This window comes from Podarcis bocagei, assembly GCF_964188305.1.
Source record: "Podarcis bocagei genome assembly, chromosome: 8".
NCBI classification, from domain to species: Eukaryota; Metazoa; Chordata; class Lepidosauria; order Squamata; family Lacertidae; genus Podarcis; species Podarcis bocagei.
The window spans coordinates 46,065,567-46,085,173 of NC_138133.1; the positions used below are offsets into that span (position 1 = coordinate 46,065,567).

General features: G+C 39.2%; 1 protein-coding gene across 16 annotated transcripts in view; it reads left to right on the forward strand.

Annotated features, from left to right (window-relative positions):
• GREB1L (GREB1 like retinoic acid receptor coactivator) overlaps nucleotides 1-19,607 on the forward strand; it is a 161,918-nt gene that overhangs the window by 59,605 nt on the left and 82,706 nt on the right. For 15 of the 16 annotated variants that reach the window (XM_081205733.1, XM_081205725.1, XM_081205737.1 and 12 more), the window contains one exon: nucleotides 19,149-19,248. The exons of the other annotated variant lie outside the window; for it this stretch is intronic. The gene's annotated coding sequence lies outside the window, so the exon portion shown is untranslated. The remainder of the gene's footprint in view (nucleotides 1-19,148; nucleotides 19,249-19,607) is intronic. 16 annotated transcript variants of the gene reach the window in all.

A 19,607-nucleotide genomic window follows, 5' to 3' on the forward strand; every position in this document is an offset into this window, starting at 1 on the left:
GAAGTCATGCACACATGACGTTATCCGCAATCCATATCTATCCTGTAGAATCTTGTTCGATACATTTCCCCTCTAAACCAGCTGTGTTATCCCATTTGAGAACAGAAGGCGAAGTTAAGCTGAAGTGTAGACATTTCAGACAGCCATAGCACATGCGCAGCTGACAGCTTCATTGAATTGGGGTTTGAGGGTTGCAGGGGCAGGAAAACAAACACATAATACAGATTGGGTGAAGATATCCCCCACTGTGTTTACAGCAATGTAAAAATGAGTATTGAGCCGTAGAACCGGGGGTGGGATGGGATGACCTCACTGTGTCTTAGCCTCAGAGCCCCCTTTATATGGTCCTCTCCTGGATTGCTGGCTCAGGATGCAGTCAAGCGGGATTTTTGTGCAATGCAGGAAGAGGATATGGAGTTTCCACCTACAAGATCCCTAAGTGAACCTTTCTTCCATATCTCAAGTTTGCTGGACACAAGAAAGGGTCTCTTCCACAGAAGTGCCCTGGTGTGGATTTTATATCTTTGAGATATAAAATCTGCTTGTTTCTTTTTAGGCACCAGGTTAAGATGCTGTTGTTTTTAAGTGAGCTGCTGACCTGAGTGGTGGCTGAAAGTTCTGGCTCTTTTATTCTTATTACAGTTTATTGCTGCTGTTTTGTTCTCAGGTGCCGCTGTTTTTATTGACTACTGTTGTTGGCTAGTGTGTCATTTTATGTGTCCGCTATGTGCTTTTATATTCATATTGTGAACCACCAGGATTGCCTGTCATGGACAGAAAGCTGAAATGTGTGATTAAACTTTCCCTGATCAGTGTCGCATATAAACCAACTCTTAGTTTAGCTTGCTTGTGTACGGAGGTGTCTCAACAGGGCCGGTCCTTCCGTAAGGCAAACTGGGGCAATTGCCTCATGTGGCAGGGGCTGAGCCCCAGAAAATTAGTGCTCCCCAAGACCCACATTTCCTTCCTCAAAGCTGCAGTTGCTGTGGATTCTGTGCAGGGCTGTTGCTATCTCAGAATTATTTAGGCAGAGGGATTGTGTGCTATGCAGAAGTTTATTTGTATGTGCTTTAAAGCAAACAAAAACCATTTGAATATGAGAAATAAAAAAAATAGGTGGAAAGTTATTTTCTGTTCTCTTAAAAATGTTATTTCGGACTTTAGCTGCTGCTGCTGCTGCTACAATTTGTTCTTGTCTGTGTAAGGTATGTGTTGTATTTCTTGCATCATGCAGTACTGTACACCACTCCGAGCACCGAGGCTGAAAAGCAGCTAAGAAATGTATTAATAAGCAAACAGTAAATAAAAACCTGCTATTTTAATAAATCTTGGCCTGAATATCAGTGGTGTCACTGAATAAAGGGCCGTCATCTTAAAAATGGGCTAGAGTTTTAATGCATATGTATCTTTGAAAAACAATTTGTGGCTGCTTCCTACAGGGAGAATGGTGATTGACTGTGATCTGCTGGCTACATTCTGAATTCATGGAGAACAAGTTACTGGACACACTACCGTTTCCCAAGCAAATACAGAGAGAATGCTGGCATGGGCAAGGTTGTGTTGACCTTACCTAGAGGTCTGTCCACTGACTGACATGTTTCAAAGGTTAAACTAACTGTGGTAGAAATGTAGTCAGTCGCACACTGGCATTTTTCCAAACCACACTGCAGCGTGCAATATCCAGGACTGCTCTCTTTGGCAGGGGCCTCTTCCCATTGCCTTCCTGCTTTCTACTTTTTCACTTTAAAAAATGGGTGTCAGTTGTACCAGGGACAAATTGAGCAGAAAAAGAGAGAAGAGGGACCAAAGGACACACAAATAGCATTTTTAAAATCTCCCTCCCCTTTCAATTTTATTATTATTATTTTATTGCACTATCCCCTTGCCCCCCAATTTTTGTGTGTGCTGCCAGTGAAAGACTTTGGCATAAGGGGCCCCGCCCCAAGCAGCTACATCTGGATTCATTGACTGGGAAACCCTGTGGTTCTCCCAGAACTTTTAGTACTGAAGTGGCTCAGGAAGAGAACATGAGAGTTGGATTTGCAACAGCCTGGGATTTCCCATTGTGTGGTGGGGTTCATGTTCTCCATTGGGGCACCTATAAGCAGTGGTGTGTGTTTTCAGGAATGTTGAATTAAGAAAAAATTGATGAGATTGTGACCCAATTTAGCACATTTATTAAGCTTATGTTCAGTCAACGAAAGCTAAAAAAAGAAGAGGTACACTATTATTATTATTATTTTAAAAATACATTTCAAGGTTTATCTTACCGTGAAGAGTACTTGAATGAAAATATTTATTTGGGGGGGAAGCACCAAAAAAGCAAACATAATGGGGTTTAAATACTCTATTTATGTTTCAACAAGTTCAAAGCTTCATGGGGGAAACATTTTTATCAGAACACTTGTATATATATTCAGGCCTTACAACTTGATAGCATAAGTTTGCCTTGCATTGTTTACATTTTAAAGCAGAAAAAAATGAAGATATTGATAACTGTAAATGTCCTCATTTTAGTGCAGGTGTGTAGCTTTTTTGAGGTAATGCCTGAAAAAATTAAATGCTGCTTTGGGTAGTTTTCAATTTGGCTGGAGTTACGTTAATAATTAATTGTATAGAATGGTGCTTGCAAGCTTTCTGGGAAGGGAAGGGTTAACTATGTGCTGCTCTTATATTTGTTCTGAGGCGCTTTTTGTGCAATGCGCCCTTTCTCCATCATGCTGCAGGTGTGCTGTTACTGACTGCAAAGTTAGTAAGAAGGCTATAGTCCATGATGGAGATAAAGAGTTAGAACAGTTTTGGTGTCCATTGAGTTAAGAGGGAGAGAATGTTCACTCTTTTGCTAGTGTAGTAATGATTTTTGTTTTATTATCTGTTTTATCATTTGTTTTATTATTTGCTGAATTTGTATTTCTTCTGAAGGAGCAGGTGCTTGGCTTGACTTCTTTGTTACTAGAAGTCCAAGTGTCCTCTGTGGCTAGGAATGCCAGGAGTGTCATTGGTCACCTGAGTTGGTGAGGCTCATTTGACAACAGCAAAAACTGAACCTTTACTGTCATTGGCCCAGTCTTGTGGAATAGATTCAGCAGGTGCCTTCTGTGCCAACTTTTAAATGCCTGCTGGAAACTTTTCTATTCCAACAGGTCTACACAGGCAAGTATGAGTACATCCTTCCACAATAGTTAATTGATGCCTATTTTAAACCTTTTGCAGTTTTCATGGCATTTTTGTATTTTATTGCATTTTATTATATTGCTTTACGTTTTGTTTTACTTATTTAAAAATACTGATATATTTTAATGATACATTATATAAACATACAAACAAACCAGTCATGTGTAAAATCGTGTTTTATTGTAACTTCCAGTAGCTGATACCTTTTGAACAGGATACCTAAGGAGCACTTAGGGCTTTTTAGCTTCAATGGTGCAATTAAAATATTAATGTGTGTCAAAGCAGGCATGTTAGGTCATGTTTACACAAACTGATGGTTGAGAAGCACTGTGAGCCACAGGAAGGCAGCAGCAGCAGCAGCAGCAGCAATTGGCTCTGGAGGCAGCTCTGTTTCATAAATCAAGCCTGAGGCAACCGGGATAGCACTTGGCTGCACCCACTTATTCCGTTGATAGACCTTTGGCAGTTCCTGAGTGCCAGCTCTCTCCTGAGCACTGCCTGCTTTACTGTGTCAACAGCTAAGGCCAGAGCCAGCTGTGCAAGTCTAGAGAGTCGGTAAACACTGGATGGTTATAGAAAGCATAACAGTTGGCTGCTGTTGCCCAAACCTGAGATTGTGGTTAAAGATCTTACATTCTTAAGCAAGATCTGAAACCATAGGATGAACCTTGGGTTACAGAGCAGAGGACTGACCTGCTGGGAGCCTGAAGGCCCTGCCCTGCATCTCTCCACCTGGCTTGCGGTGGGGCCTCACAGGCTCCATAAAGGACTGCTGCTGCTGCAAAGAGGGCTCCGTTTTTGTTTTTTAAATTGCTTTTATTTTTTATCTATGTCCTTTTAAATTGTGATTGATCTTAATGCTGTATTAGTTTTAGATTTTATGATTTATGTGGAAATTGTTTTCCATTTGGTTGTGTACTTTTGACGTGTTTTAGTTATTGCTTATGACTTTTGTTATGTTGGTAATTATGTAAATCCTGTAATGTTGTAAGCTGCCTTGAGCATTGTTTTAAATATGGAAAGGCGGTATACAAATAAAATGATGATGGTGAAAAATGATGATGATCTGGTTCGGACAAGATGCTTAGGCAAACCTTGGTTTAGCTGCCATGCATAAAGAACCAGGGAGGTGCAAAGTGGGTAAGAGCTCCTATCTAAGGAAATGGCCCCTTTACACAGGCCCAGTAAGCCATAGTTTAGCTTACCATGATGTGTTTACCAGGCCATGGAATGCAACAATTTTACAACAAAATAATGTCAAAGCCATTTGCTGTCTGAGAGGAGAATGAATTGTTTTGAACCTTACTGGTGTTTCAGTAGCTTTAACAAGGCACTAAGGTACCTGGACTAAGCAATAGCAGCTTCTTAGAGGCCACATTAGATCAGGCTACAGCAAGAGCTTTCCAAACTGTCTGTTGTGACACGTTAGTGTGTCGGCTGCAGTGTGTAGATGTGTTGGACAAATGCTCCCCACACTCTTCCTGGGGCTGGAAAGGGTTAGGTTAACTTCTGGTTTGCTAGTAAACCTGAATTACTGTGTCGCTAAATGATGCAAAACTGAATTACTGTATCGTGAAATGATGCATGTCCAAAAAGTGTGTCGCCAACTTGAAAAGTTTGACTTTGAATTGAAGGAAGTTTCTCTTCCTTGCTTTAGACATGGAATACACTATTTTTTCTTCACTACCTGCCCTCCTCCCACTGCCAGCCCAGCAAAAATGGCACTCTCAACACAGTGGGTGGTTCTGCAGTTAAGGTTGATATTCCTTTTCGAACAATTGCTTCCAAGCTAAGGTGAGCGCCAGCAAACATTGCCAGCAAACATCTGAAAGGGAAGGTTGCTGGTGCTAACAGCATAAACAATTATATTGTCTTGGCTTCCATTTCTGCCCCACAACCAGTTGCATCTCTGAATATTAGGACAGCTTGTATTTCATATTGTAAGGAGAGACAGGATGTGGGTTGGATATATAGTATGGGTATATAGATGCAAAATATTTATGCTTGTCTATTTTTATCCCGCAAATTAAATTAGAAGCAGATCCAGCTTCGTCTAAGGATGTTAGCAGTTGAGTTCAGCTGTTGGAGTCCTATGTATTGATTTTTGTTTAGCTATTTAGAAAAATCCAATTCTATATTAAGAAATATTGAACTAACTTTTTAAGAAAAAGATTTCTATATGCTTAAAATAAGCCACTTGGGTTGCAATCCTATATCAATTTACCTAAGAATAGACATCATTGAACTGATTGGTACTTACACAAGCAATAACACAAGAGATCCAGGAAGCTGCCTTTATACTGAATCAGACCCCTGGTTCATCTAGCTAAGTATTATCTGCAGAAGGCTCTATGCTGATTGCCAATAACCTTATCTGGAGATATCAGGGATTTTCCTTGGACTTGAATGTAGGGCCGGCTCACACATGAGGCAAGATGAGGCACCTGTCTCGGGTGGCAGGATTCATAGGGGCAGCAGAACTGTTCTCTGAGGAATGCATTGCCTGCTGCTGCTGCTGCTGCCGCCACCTTTACAGCAGCCTTTCAGCGAATAGGAGGCATTGCTGGTCTCTTCCCACCCTTGTTCCCCGTGTAGATCTTTAGTTCTACCTTGTTCCTGATATAAATCTTCACTCACCCCGTTTTCCCTGGAAGGGGGATGTCATTTTATGTTTCACCTTGGGCACCAAACTGTCTTTGACTGGCCCTGCTTGCATGCCAAGCATGTGTTCTACCATTGAGTTATGGCTGCTTCCTCAAGTTACTTCTTTAGGAACACATTGTTAGAGTTTAATTGCTTTTAATTAGTTTAACAGGAATAGGTGATTTATGTCCTTGTGGCAATTTTTAAAAGCCCAAAACAAAATCTATCTCAAGTTTCCCTGAAATGAAAAATTATACATTCTATTGCAAATATTGCTGACATCTAAAATATTAATTCCTAATGTGAGTTAATTTGCCAAAATCTTGCAAGATCTCTCACGCTGCATGACCTCTCACAAGATTTGAGCAAGATAGCTCTGGAAATTGGTGCCAACGCTGCTTCTGGCAGCAGAAGCAGAAGGGCAGGTGGGGCTTGTGGGCCTTGTGGGCTTCCACCACCAGAGGCAGCTGCTTCACCCCACTTCCACTTCATGCATAGGTTGGCCCTGATTTCTACATAAATTATTACTACACCCTAAGGCAGTGTTTTCCAACCTGTGTGTCGTGATCCACAAATGAGTTGCAAAGCCTGTTCAAGTGGGTCATTGGCTTTATAAGTAAACCCAAAATAATTATAACTTTTAGTCCTTAACTGGTATGGTGAATACCTCTGACAACTTTCATTGGCGTGCTATAATGATTGTTAAACGTAAAGGTAAAGGGACCCCTGACCATTAGGTCCAGTTGTGGCCGACTCTTGGGTTGCGGCGCTCATCTCGCTTTATTAGCCGTGGGAGCCGGCGTACAGCTTCCGGGTCATGTGGCCAGCATGACTAAGCCACTTCTGGCGAACCAGAGCAGTGCACGGAAACGCCGTTTACCTTCCTGCCAGAGTGGTACCTATTTATCTACTTGCACTTTGACGTGCTTTTGAACTGCTAGGTTGGCAGGAGCAGAGACTGAACAACGGGAGCTCACCCCGCTGTGGGGATTCGAACCGCCGACCTTCTGATTGGCAAGTTCTAGGCTCTGTGGTTTAACCCACAGCGCCACCCGCATCCCTTGTTAGGAGAGCCCTATTTCTTCTCACAGAGCTACAATTCCCAGAGTTCCCTGGGAAGAGAGGTTGTTAAACCCCTTTGGGAATTGTAGCTCTGTGAGGGGAAATAGGGCTCTCCTAACAACTCTACGAACCTTTCACAAACTACACACTTATGTCTCCATGCGTTTTTACAATATGTTTTATAATATATTTTATCGCTTATAAAGCAATATTCTGAAAACAGACAGTTGGTGTTCTTGCATTCCCATAAGCAAAACGGTGAAGAGGTCCACATGAATAGTGGTCTGGAGCAAATTTTTGCCATTAAAATGTATGAAACTGATGGCAGCCAAAGACCTAAGGTCTGTATTTCTAGCGACAATAACTCTTATGCGTCACACCACAACAAGCCATTTTGGTTATGTCTAAAAGGCTGGGAGCCACTGTACTGGAAGAAGCAAAGATCACCAGTGTTGAAGCAATGATTCTTCAACATCAACTTCGTTGGACTGGTCATGTTGTGCGGATGCATGATCGTCTTCCAAAGCAACTACTCTATTTCAAACTTAAAAATGGAAAGTGTAATGCTGGTGGTCAACAAAAGAGGTTTAAAGACTGTCTCAAGGCAAATCTATAGATATATAAAAAGTAGTATAAACACTGACAACTGGGAAACACTGGCCTGCGAGCGCTCCAGTTGGAGAACAGCCTTTACCAAAGGTGTCATGGGCTTTGAAGACACTTGAACTCAGGACACAAGCGAGAAACGTAAGAGGAAGGCACGCTTGGCAAATCCACACCATGATAAACTTCTGTCTGGAAACCAATGTCCCCACTGTGGAAGGACGTGTGGATCCAGAACTGGCCTCCACAGTCACTTACAGACTCATTGTTAAAACCGTGTTTATGGAAGACAATCTTACTCAGCTACGAGTGATCACCAAAGAAGAAGAAGGCTTGGTTAAGCATGCTTGATTTCTATAGGAGTCAAACATAAATGCCCCATGAATGGTAGAAGGATAATTTGCTTATATAACAACAACCAGTGTTATTAACTTATACTGTAAGATGGCAAAAGGTTTATTTGTGAGACTTGTAAATCACCTCATTCTGGAACTGCACAGTTGAGTGTCAGACAGTAAATTGCAATGAGCTGGACAGCAAATCTTAAAATCATTACAGGTCTTTAAATTGTCACAAAGTTTAAAAGGGAAAGGGACCAAATTGCCTGGTAAATTGGATGCAGTAAAGAAAGTGTTACCTCCAGTAATGTCTCATGAGTCTTGGTGTCATCACAGTTTCATTGCTTCTAATGCTGCACAGTAAATGTGCGCTGGGTTAATGAAGATCATTTCTTGATGTGTCAGAATGACCCCTTTGTTCCCAATTTTATTCTTTTGTTGCCAGCACCTAATCTGTTTTTGTATTATCAGATTCAGGGATCTCACAATGCTAATTCTAGCAATGGTATTTATCTGGAATGTTGCCTTTTGTTTACTAGTTTTACCAGGCCCCCAGTGCTTTTCTTTGGTCATCTGGTATCTCCCACTAATGTGATTTGCGCTCCTGGGCTCTGCAGGTTGTCATGAGCTTTTATTAGGGAATTAGACCAGGGCCTGCCACCCTAGTCGCTGGTGAATCTGCAGGATAGCTTTTTGTGTGTTTTCTTTTCTTTCCACATTTTGAAAAACATGAACTTAAACGCTGTGTGTTCCTTCTCATTGTGTTTGATTCTCAACTCTTTAGAATTTATTAGCCAAAAGGCATACCTCTAAAATTGAGGAAATTTCCACAGCACCACAGTTTATGTGGTTCTGTCTCTGAGTTATTATTCCTACAAGTTGGGGCACTTTTCCTGTATAGAGATTTGTCATTGTTTTGAGAATCTTGTTTTATATGTAATTACACTGCACATTTGCAATCAATAGGATTTTTTCCTTTTCAAAAATTAGGACCCTTGTCAGGCTGTGGCTTTCTGAAATAAGGGACATTGGTTGTGAAATGTGGTCTTTTTAAAAGAAGGCGAATGTAGCAATCCAGTTTGAAAATAATCTTGAGAATAATCAGCCATTCAAAGCACTTTTACCGTAAGATGGATAAAATGAATCATTTTACTCTTTTATTGATGCCAGTTTGGTGTTTTTAGCAGTGGCAAACTTTGAATTTGACTGCAATCCTGTGTACTAAGGAGTAAGACCACTGAGCACACTGGGAATTACTTTTGTCTAACGCAAAACTGATTCAAACTGTGTTTACTTGAAAGCAAATTCTATTGAAATCAGCGGGTCTTACTTCCAGGTTAAGGTGGTTCAAGAGTTGGGGGGGTTAATTACAGCAAAGTGGTAGCTTCAGTGAAAATAAACGTTAAGGTTTGCTGTTGCTTGTTTTAATTCTCATATTGGAAAGAATGTAACTTTGATATTCACTGTATTTCCTGGGCATCATCATTAATCACTAGAGCTAGATTTTGGTCAAACCACAGTGCTTTGCTTTGAAAACCACTCTAAAGAATTCAGTTATAGGATATATCTGATAATATGGGTAAGACATATAAATAGAGTTGTTGTGCCCTGACAGTTGTTTAAGAAGATGCCTGTGGTGCATAAAATTTCCATTTCCCTTGAAATTGTATGTGCATCTTAGCAAAAATTTGAAATGCATTCTGTGCATTGCCTAGTATAGGGCATGTTGTTAGTTTAAGTGACTTTGTATGTACTAAAAATCTGATTCATTCTACGATATAATCAGTGCTTTTTTTCTTAAAGAAATGTTTAGGGATACTCTCATTTTCCTACTCATATTGAAATACTGCCCCTCAATGAAGCCAAACTTAGATTCACAAAATGTTTAGGGGTATGCATACCCCTGCGTCCCCCCAGAAGAAGAAAAAAAGCACTGCGGGTCATGAAGAGTCGGACTAAACGACTAAACAAGAACAACATAATATGTAGGACATGGAGAGAATCTGTTCTCATGTATACAAATGTTACACAATTTTAATTCTATGGGTTTCCAGTGCTTAATTAGGAACATTCTGGTTTACAAATAGCTCTTAATTGTAGATTAGATTTAAAGAGACAAATTGTGCAAGACTCTAGTCTGGAACTTTTCTTTGAAACAAAATGGGTTATATACAAAGACTGTTCTCTCTCTCTCTCTTTTTTCTTTTCCGAAGTTGGCAGACTTTACAGCTCTGACCAGAGGCCAAAAGGAAGACAAATGACACCAAACCCTCTTGTATTTTTGCAGTGTTTTAAACCCTGGGGTTTATCTGAAGGGACTTAAGGAGTTTTTGAAGTGCAAATAGGTTGGTGAGGGGAAAGCCCTTTCAGAGTTTCATTTTGATGGATTTTTTTCCTGGGTGGATTTTTTGGCACTGACTGTGATCTGGAAAGCTACAGGGTGTTTTTATTTTGTTTTTGATCAATCATGCAATAAGAACTTGCCATGGGGTGTACTTTTTCTGCATTCATATTGATCCTATTGTGTTTAAAAGTAGTTAATTTAATGGGCTGTTGTTGGGTGTGTGGTGTTTTGTTTTTTTAAAACCACCGAATAAGACATCGGTCAATGGAAGTTGTCATTTCAAGGTCATGTTCCAGTTCTGGCAACTTCTTTTTTTTTGAATAAAAGGTTCCTGTAGAATAAAGAAATGAGTTTGGATCAGCCTGCTGATTGTGCCTTCTTTGGCTGTGGGGATAATTAATAAATATCCATGTTTTGAATATATGTTGAGAAGCTGTTGCAAATGCAATAAAATACTTTGAACACCAGAAATAGGGTTAGGGTTAGGTTACAGTGGGCACCAAAGAAATGGGAAACTTTAACCAGGACAAAACTAACTTTAAGCCGAGTTGTTTGTAAGAATAGCATAGTAAAATATTACGCCATTGTTGACCTTATAACAAAATAGATACTAACATCTTTCTTTTTTAAAAAAAGATACCCATGTTAATTGTAGACTTCTGTGATATTGAGGAAAAGGCACTTGCGGATAGAGTAGTACATAATTTCTTAAAGGTTCGTAAGTTAACATTATCCTTAATGTGGGACTTCAAAGGTGCACCCTGAACTATGTGCAAGAAACGGCTGACCCATTCTCTTCAATGTCAATGATTACTAAGTCCTATATAGTCTGCAGAGTATTCCTTGATATCAAAGGAAATGAGGAAGTCTCAGCTTTCCATAGAGCATCATGTGCACACCAAAGTCCCCCAGGAGGAAGGAACAAATCTGTTCCTTTTCAGTTCCCATTTTTCAGTCTTAAATTTTGCAACAAGGTGGAATTTATTTGTTTTTTAAAAAGCATCGTGAAAATCCATCAACATTTTAGTACAAATTTATCCATACACATGTGCCAAAATCTGCACATTTTATATGCAGTTTTGACTAATATGCATTTTTTAAAGCGGTAAGTTAATATATGTTGTTTTCACTAACATACACATTTGTATGCACACTTCACCCTGGACGTTGCTTTTTGGACACATTACATGGCTGGAAAGCTGCATTGCAAAGTTCAGAGAAATGTGAATTTCCAAGACTGGCTGTTTTTCAGTTCAAATATTCTTTCAAACAGTGTGAAATGTGAACTGAATCAAATTTCTTCTCCCCTCCCTCTGCAGAGATAGTAGTGTATGACTTAACTGGAAAGCAATGGTAGTTTATGATGTAACTGCCAATAAACTAAAATGCAAATAACATAATTTATGTTTTGAAGAATTCTGTGCACACTAACAAGGCACATAGGGGAAGCTACTTCCATACAAATGTGCATAGGATTGTGTTGTACAGTGTACGATTTTAAATCTGTTTTAAAATATTAAACCACCATAGCTGGCCAAAGTTTTTTTTTGGGGGGGGGTGTTTCCATTTCAGAACCTCTCCTGTTTCAAAGAGTGTCTAATTTAATATTTGTTGCCTGGGAAATTTAATTTAAAGGCTTCTCATTTGCCTTGAGAAACTAATTTAGCCTGGGTCTCTTGCTACTAATACTGAGTGTTTACTATGCCTCTGTTGTCATGAAACAACCCTAAAGTTTTCGACCTATGTTGGATCATGATAATACATAAAAGGTGGACTTTTTAGACCAAGAAGTGCTAATCTGCTGTGATTACTTTCAGAAGGAAGCTGAACCAGTCTCTCTACTTACCCATATAATTACTGGCAAACTTCAGCTTCATCCTAATCACATTTACTAGGAGGAAAATCTCATTGAACCTCAATACTTACTTCTGAGTAAAGTTGCTCTTCATGACAGTCTAATCTGAACATGTCAGTAACTGGCCAGTGACCACTTAGTTTCTACAATTTCTCTGGATTAATCTAAAATGTTTGCATGTTTGCACTCTGTCAACCAAAGGCTGCCTTGCTTATTTTAAGGGAACAAGTTTTTCTACCTCTTCTTTTGAAGGATGCCATGCTATCTCTGCATGGGAAGCAGGCCTACAAAGGGCTATATAGCACATAATTGGACATAATTTGCTAATCCCTCTGTTGATGCAAATATAAGGGGAGGGGAACTCATTCAAAATACTTAGTGATATTTAACTCCCTAGTATTGCTTGAAGCTTTGATTGAAGCAGGGGCACCCGGGAATATGTTATTTTCCTGTCTTTCTTGGGAATGTCTGTAGAATCATTCATTCATTTAATAAAAGTTATATACCACTTGATTGTAAAAGCGAAACAAAACCTTCAATGTATTTTACAGAAATAATTTTAAAACTCTGTTGAGAAAATTAAAACCAGCAATAAACTAAAAAACATCAGAATTCTAGATATCTGTGTAGGCTTGTCTAAACAAGAATGGATTTGGAACCAGGATCTGATGGCCCCTTCCCAGTGGCGAAGCTGCATGCTCCGGCACCGGGGGTGGAGAACAGACGGGGGCATGGCATGCTGCTTCGTGGGGCGTGGCGTGCGTCCCGGGTGTGTGGCACATCGCCCATGGGGGGCGGGGCGTGCATCCTGGGGGTATGGTGCCTGGTGCAGTGGGGGGTGCACAGTGCATGTCTGGGAGGGCCCGGCCACGATGGCACCCCCCTCCCCAATGGTGCTGGGGTGTTGTGCTCCCCCTGCCCCCCTTCCAGTGCCCCTTCCTGATATCAATAGGCAGGGAATTGCAAAGTGTAGTTGCTGCCAGGCTAAAAGATGGAATATGGAGATCATGTCTTGCATGTCTTTCTTTGCTTATTTAGTCCTTACCTGGTTGGTCCAATTCCTTAGTGTTCAGTGTTCAATGACTCCATTAATGTAGTTGTATATGTTAGCATATGTTACTGATATATGCTTCCTTGGGGTTTTTTTTGCTGATAATATTTTCTCTCTCTTTCGGAAAGTTTAATAAAAATTCATTTAAAAATTACAGTGTTTCATAATACCCTCCACTCCTACTTTACTTTGCAATTCGCTTAAGTGGCAGATGTTTTTGATCCCCAAAACATTTATGAATGTGTAATTTGCTGTTATACTTGTTCTTTATAAGGCTTGGAATGAAAGAAATCTTTAAACTTAGTGGCTGCATTGAGATGTAAAATTAGCATCAAGTGTGCCTCAGATTCATGCAAGCCACCCTTCCCTCTTCAGGGTGCAAGGAGGAGACTGGAAGTTTCTGTTTCTCTTTTAGATTAACCACAGTTTATCATATCATCTGGACCCTAAACTATGGTTAATCTTAACTATAGTTTGTTGAGACAAGACAGCTTCATAACTAATACTTTGAAGTTGGCCTACTTCAACACACTGCATTTTGTTGAGCTCTGGATGTTATGATAAACTACATGCAGCTACTCTACGTTGGGGGGGGGGGAGCTTCCAAACTCCCTCATAGGAGCATTGGCAGGGGAGGAAGAGTAAACAAGCCTACAGTTTAGCTTTATGTCTGAAGAAGGCCAATACAGTGGTGCCTCGCAAGACGGAAATAATTCGTTCCGCGAGTCTTTTCGTCTTGCGATGTTTTTCGTCTTGCGAAGCACGGTCCGTCGCAACTGCGCCTCTTCAAGCGGCTTTAAAAAAAAAGCGCAAGACGTTTTCGTCTTGCGAAGCAAGCCCATAGGGAAATTCGTCTAGCGAAGCAACGCAAAACCGAAAAACCCTTTCGTCTAGCGAGTTTTTCGTCTTGCGAGGCATTCGTCTTGCGGGGCACCACTGTATTTGACCATGTCTTCAGGGCTCTTACTTTGTTTTCTGTTTGGAACTCATTAGGGACTTAACTGATGCATATGGTGCCAAATGGTATGTTGGAATCGCACAAATGTATAATTCATTAAAAATGTTGGACCAATTGATCCATTCCTTTCAACAATACTGTTTTCCCCTTGTTTCCTCATCATAATCAATATTGATTTTTTCCCCCTTTGTTGTTTTGAGGAGTAAGTAACCCTGTTATCTAGCAAAGGTTGTTCTGCATTTATAATTTGACTAGGAGGAAATAAAATTGACCCTTTCCCTAGAAAGAAATGAGTACTTGCAGTCCATAGTTTTCTCTTAGTAGAGAGGAATGACTGTTTTCATATGTGGCGTCTCATTAGTTTGTTGCTGGGAGATCTTAATATGACCTTCCTTTGTTAGAGAAGTGATTTATAGCTATTCACAGCATCCTTTTCTTTCTTTTATCTTTCTTTTTTACATCCCAAGCTACACATTGTGTAATGACTAATTGCACTTATGAGTAAATGTTTAAAGACTAGAGAGAATGTGCATGGTATGATTATGTTCTGGGTCTGCTGTTGTCCCTTTAATTTCAAACAAACAAACATCTGCTCTAAAATGTATACAAGAACAAAATCTCTTCAAAGTCAGCTGAACCGTACTTCAGATGTATTCAACAGTTCTAGCTCTTAAATAAATTTTATTTTTAAGTTGTTTTTTTACTATTAATCTCCATACTTTGTGTGCATATTAGTAAATACACATCATTCTCCATTACTTCTTGTATTGAAACAAAGTGATTACCTGAAAATGTGTATTTGGGTTCCTATTGAGGTTGTCCTCTGTTTTAAAGTGCAATTCACAGAGTGGATGAATTGCATGGATCTCAGCCTTTATCTTATAAATTGTACAACATAAGTGTATGAAAAATGCAAAGTTTGAAAGTGTCATTCAAATTATTACTAAATTGTTTTCTCTGTACAACTGCTTTTCTTGTTTCACTTCTGAGAGGTTTACGATGTGGCAACCATCAGAAGAACGCAGTGTTAAGGTTGCTGTTGTATTTCTCCCTTGAGTTCCTAGAGGTGATGTTATCTTTTGTTCATGCAGCAGTATGGTCATTTCTAAGAGCATCTGTCACTTGAGGATGTATAAGATGGATGAGTCTCAAGTGGACTGCTAGTTGAAGCAAATGGTGAAAATAAGAAAAGACAAAGGGGCTGGAGGCTTTCAGAGCAGGCAGGCAACAAGGAAGCACAGTTAGGAAGGAAGGCAGTACCAAAGGAAGCTCCAAGATGGATCATATGTTGTCATCAAGACTTTTTAGTAGGTGTAAGAATCAGAGCTGGTCATCAAAATCATGGTAAAAAACAATCTCATCAGCTTTTTTATTTGTATTTTGCCATCAGCAGGAGAGTCAGAACTGTGATTGTCTCTCTGTATAGGAAAATAGACTCTTTATTCTATAGCTCTGAAACAGCATGGTATTTTTTAATATTGTGTTTTGTGCATGTGTGATATGCATTAGGCCATACTCTTCAAGCCCTTTCCAAAAAAAGAAGGAAAGAAAGAGCCTAGACAGCTCTACTTCGTGGTTCAAAGTGTTGTTGCCTGATTTTCTTTCTTCCCTCATGAAAAAAGCGATAGGGTTTTGTTAGTTGCTTAGTTTAATAGGAAGTTTTGCCTGATTATATCATTAGCACTCGTGCTTTCAGAAGAAAGAAAGCATTTAAATTGTAAACATTTGGAATTGCTCCCCGTTGTTTCAATTCAAAAGCTACCTCCGTGATTTCTTAGTGAAGCTTAATTGTGTTTGATATGTCTTACGGAATGAAAATGATTTTTTTTTTATTTTTTAAGCTACTGGTGCTGAAGCTGTCTCATAAGAGCAGATGAGAGTACTCTTCTACTTTTGACAAGCTTTCGGAGGTGTCAAAACTGTTGGCTTGAATAAACGACTCTGTCAAATTGCTTGCTGTGTTGTGGGGTGGGGGAAGCAGGGGTAGAAAAGGCAAAGAAATTAAGATGATTAGAAGCTTTAAAGCTTCACAAATGGTAGAGTAGCTCCCTTCTCAATGGATGTAAATAATAGATGAAAGACTGAGAATGACAACAAAGGATCAGGGTGCTTAAGAGAATGTGTGCAGCTTGAATAGAGGTCTGTGGCCCAGGGCCAAAGGTCTTAGCTTTGAGTGTAATTAGAAGAAAATACAAAGATGTCATTACTAGCAGGTGAAATGTTCAGCACGTGGCCCCAAAAATAGTGATTTCTGCCCTGAAGGAACTGTATTGTGGACTTCAAAAATAGTAAATAATAATAAGTAAAGTCTTTGCAGGGTTCTGCAGTTTGGTCAAAAGACAAACTTTGATGTCCGTCTCGCGTTTGCAGTAGTTTTAAAAGTTTGCAGTGTGGAAAGTTGGTGTACCTTAGAAAGAGAAAGAGAGAGAGAACAAGAGAGAGAGCGCGAGCGCTGAAAATGGGGCAAATAAAGAGTTTAGTGTGGCTGACTTGATCCCAGGCTCTTTTGTGTGATAGTGGCAGACCTGTCTCCTACTCTACTGGGAAACTAGAGTCTTAAATTATTCTTAGCACCATACTTTTTGGGAAGCTGTGGAAAGCAGTCAAAGTCTCTGTTTTTACAGTATTCTGCCTCCAGTTCCTCAGCACTATACTATTGGCATGATTTTTAATTTGTGTGCTGCTTGAAAATCAAGCTGTTCTGCTTATAGGACACAGTCCACCCAAAAATAATAATTATAAAAACCTACCCAATAAGATATAATTAATGGAACTACATCTCAAGGTCATGTTCCATTGTCAGCAACTACGCTGAAAGACAAAAGGAAATGTGTTTGGACTCCTGGAGACAGCTGTACGTTGCTCGATTAGATAATAAATAGTGTTTGTGGGAGGGTGTTATTGGTTGGTGTTTATTTTATTATGTATTTTGTATTCTCGTTTTGTATTTTTATGTTGTGAAACACCCTGTGATCTTTGGATGAAGGGCAGTATACTAATAATAATAATAATAATAATAATAATAATAATAATAATAATAATAATAATGTTCCCAATATGCCATGCTTCATGGAAAGGAGGGGGAAATTACATGACCACATGGTGATGGTGACTTTAAAAATGGATTGTTTAATGGCTTGAACCATGTAGTCTGGGCACACTTTTATGTTGAGTTTTCCCACACTTCTGCAACCACTCAGAAATCTTGGCAAAGCTTAGCAGAGAGTATAGCTGATTTCTACAGACAATTTTTTTTCCATGTGGTTAAAACCATCCACGCAGGGAGTTTCTATGTTACCACATGATAGATGGTTATGTGATATCCCACTCCCAAGGATTTAATCAGAATCATTTTAATGCAAGTATTCTTACGCTTGTGTCGGCAGTCTATGAATGCAGATTAGTGATGGACTTCTATTTTTTTCTTTCATTACTGAGTTTTCATCCAACCTTTTTTCCAAGAAGCAGAAGGAGTAGCATTGACTCACCTCCTTTCCATTTCATTCTCTCAATAACACTGTGAGGTTGATTAGACAGAGAAAGAGTGACTGGTTGAAGGTCACCCAATGAGCTTCATAGCTGAGTGGGGATTTGAACTCTGGTCTCCCAGGTCCTGACACTTTAACCCCTACACCACACTGGCTTTTCCAAAGCAAGTTTCACTCTGTGGCACGCTTCTTAGAACTTGTCATTGGTTTTCAGCATTTGATTTCCAGCTTCTAGTATTCTCTCTTAAATCAAAAGCTTCTCTTACGCAGAGTTTCTACTCATGGCATGCGAAAACAGTACAACAGTGGCATCAGTATGACAGCTGTATACAGGTCTTGAATGTTGTGTTTTTTGGCATTGTTTAAATTAGTGGTTGCCTTTTTATCACAAATAACAGTATTCTTTCTGTAAAACTATGGGAGAGCATTGATGTCACACTAAGGTCACTTAGCAGTATACTAGTTGCCCTAGAGAAGCCTCAGGAAGCCACCTCTATGGTTCTTGCTCTGGTTCCATAACAGATTGTTGCTGTAGTTCCAGTCCTTTCTGTTGCTCAACAAGCTTCTGGTACTACAACTGTGGTGCTGTATTTGATATTGTGCAACCTTAATTTTTGCCCTCATGCTAGCGCAACAGCCCTTGCACTGGTGGACAGAGGGTGCCGAATCTGGGCCTATGCTCCCAAAATTCGGGTATTTTTATGAAGGGGAAATGTTGCCTGACAAATCTTTTGATCGTACTAAAGTTAAAATATTTATAAAATTTCACTCTGCTCTTAATCATCCTAATATGCATATAATATGCACATTAACTCAGGCATCTTCTAGTGGCACAGAACTTTAGTTCTATGAGTAAAACTAGGTGGTTTTATTTCAAGTTACAGATTTTACTGTAGCAAATGGAATTATAACGACGATTGTGTATTAGAAAGCAAACTGCCTCCTCAAATATTAAAACTGTTCTCCTGCTCATCAGTGTTAGAAAATGTTTTAAGCAAATGTCTTCACTATAGCAAATCTAGTGAATGAAAACTTTTTATTTGATTCCAGAAGAAAACACACATTTCACATTTCTGAACTTTTGATTTAGAACCACTCACCCCTGTGTTAGGCCAAATTGACACAAGGGAGTATCCATATTGTATTCAATTGAAATACAAACTGCCTGAAGGCTGCTTGATGATCCATATGAAGTGGTTTATTTGATATTTGGTTTTTCAGTGTTTTCAGTAGTTTTCAAACGTGAGAGATTGCAATTTTTTTATTATAGCAGCTGTTTCTGGAGTTTTGCTGTTTATCAGAAATGTGTTTGATCTGTACTAATCTATTGTTATATTTATTCAAATATATTCCAGTACATTATTGTCTGTGGTGGGATATTATTATGTAAGAAACTGTATTTAGGCTTATGTTTGTTTATTCAAAAGCATGCCCTGTTGAGTTTTAATGGTGACTACTCCAAAGTAAGCACGAGTAGACCTGAATGTATAACTGGGAGCAAAAATTAGAGCAACTACTAAGTGGGTTTGCCATATGATAATTTTGTTTTCAGGCTTGTTTGTTGCTACAAATAATATTATTGGTTCGCTGCCATTTTCAATTATTTTAAACTATTTTTATTTTATTTTACAGATCTTTAAAACTTTCGCCAATCTGGATCAAGTGGCAGAATACCTTTGAACAATCGTCCATCATGAATACATTTAGAAAAGGTTGAAAGGAATACAAAAAGGTAGTGTTATTTTCACATTCAGAATGCTGCTTGTATAATTATGCATTTATCATTGGTGACTTCATCGTCTTCAATAGCAGTGAGAGAAGTACAAAGATGTATTTTCCCTCAGCCTTCTAACGTAGACATTTTCCTCAGAAGCATTCAATTACATTATCAATTTCAAAGTTTTAATTTGCACATGAATTCATACTTCTTAGGTTAGTGTGTGCCTCTGTGACGTTATTGTAACATGAGCGTAAACATCACGATTTATGACCTTGTGGAACCTTGTATCATTCCTAGCTACTTTACACTCTGGTAAAAACCATTAGTCATTGAATCAAGTTACTTATTTGTTACAATAAATGTCTTGAAAC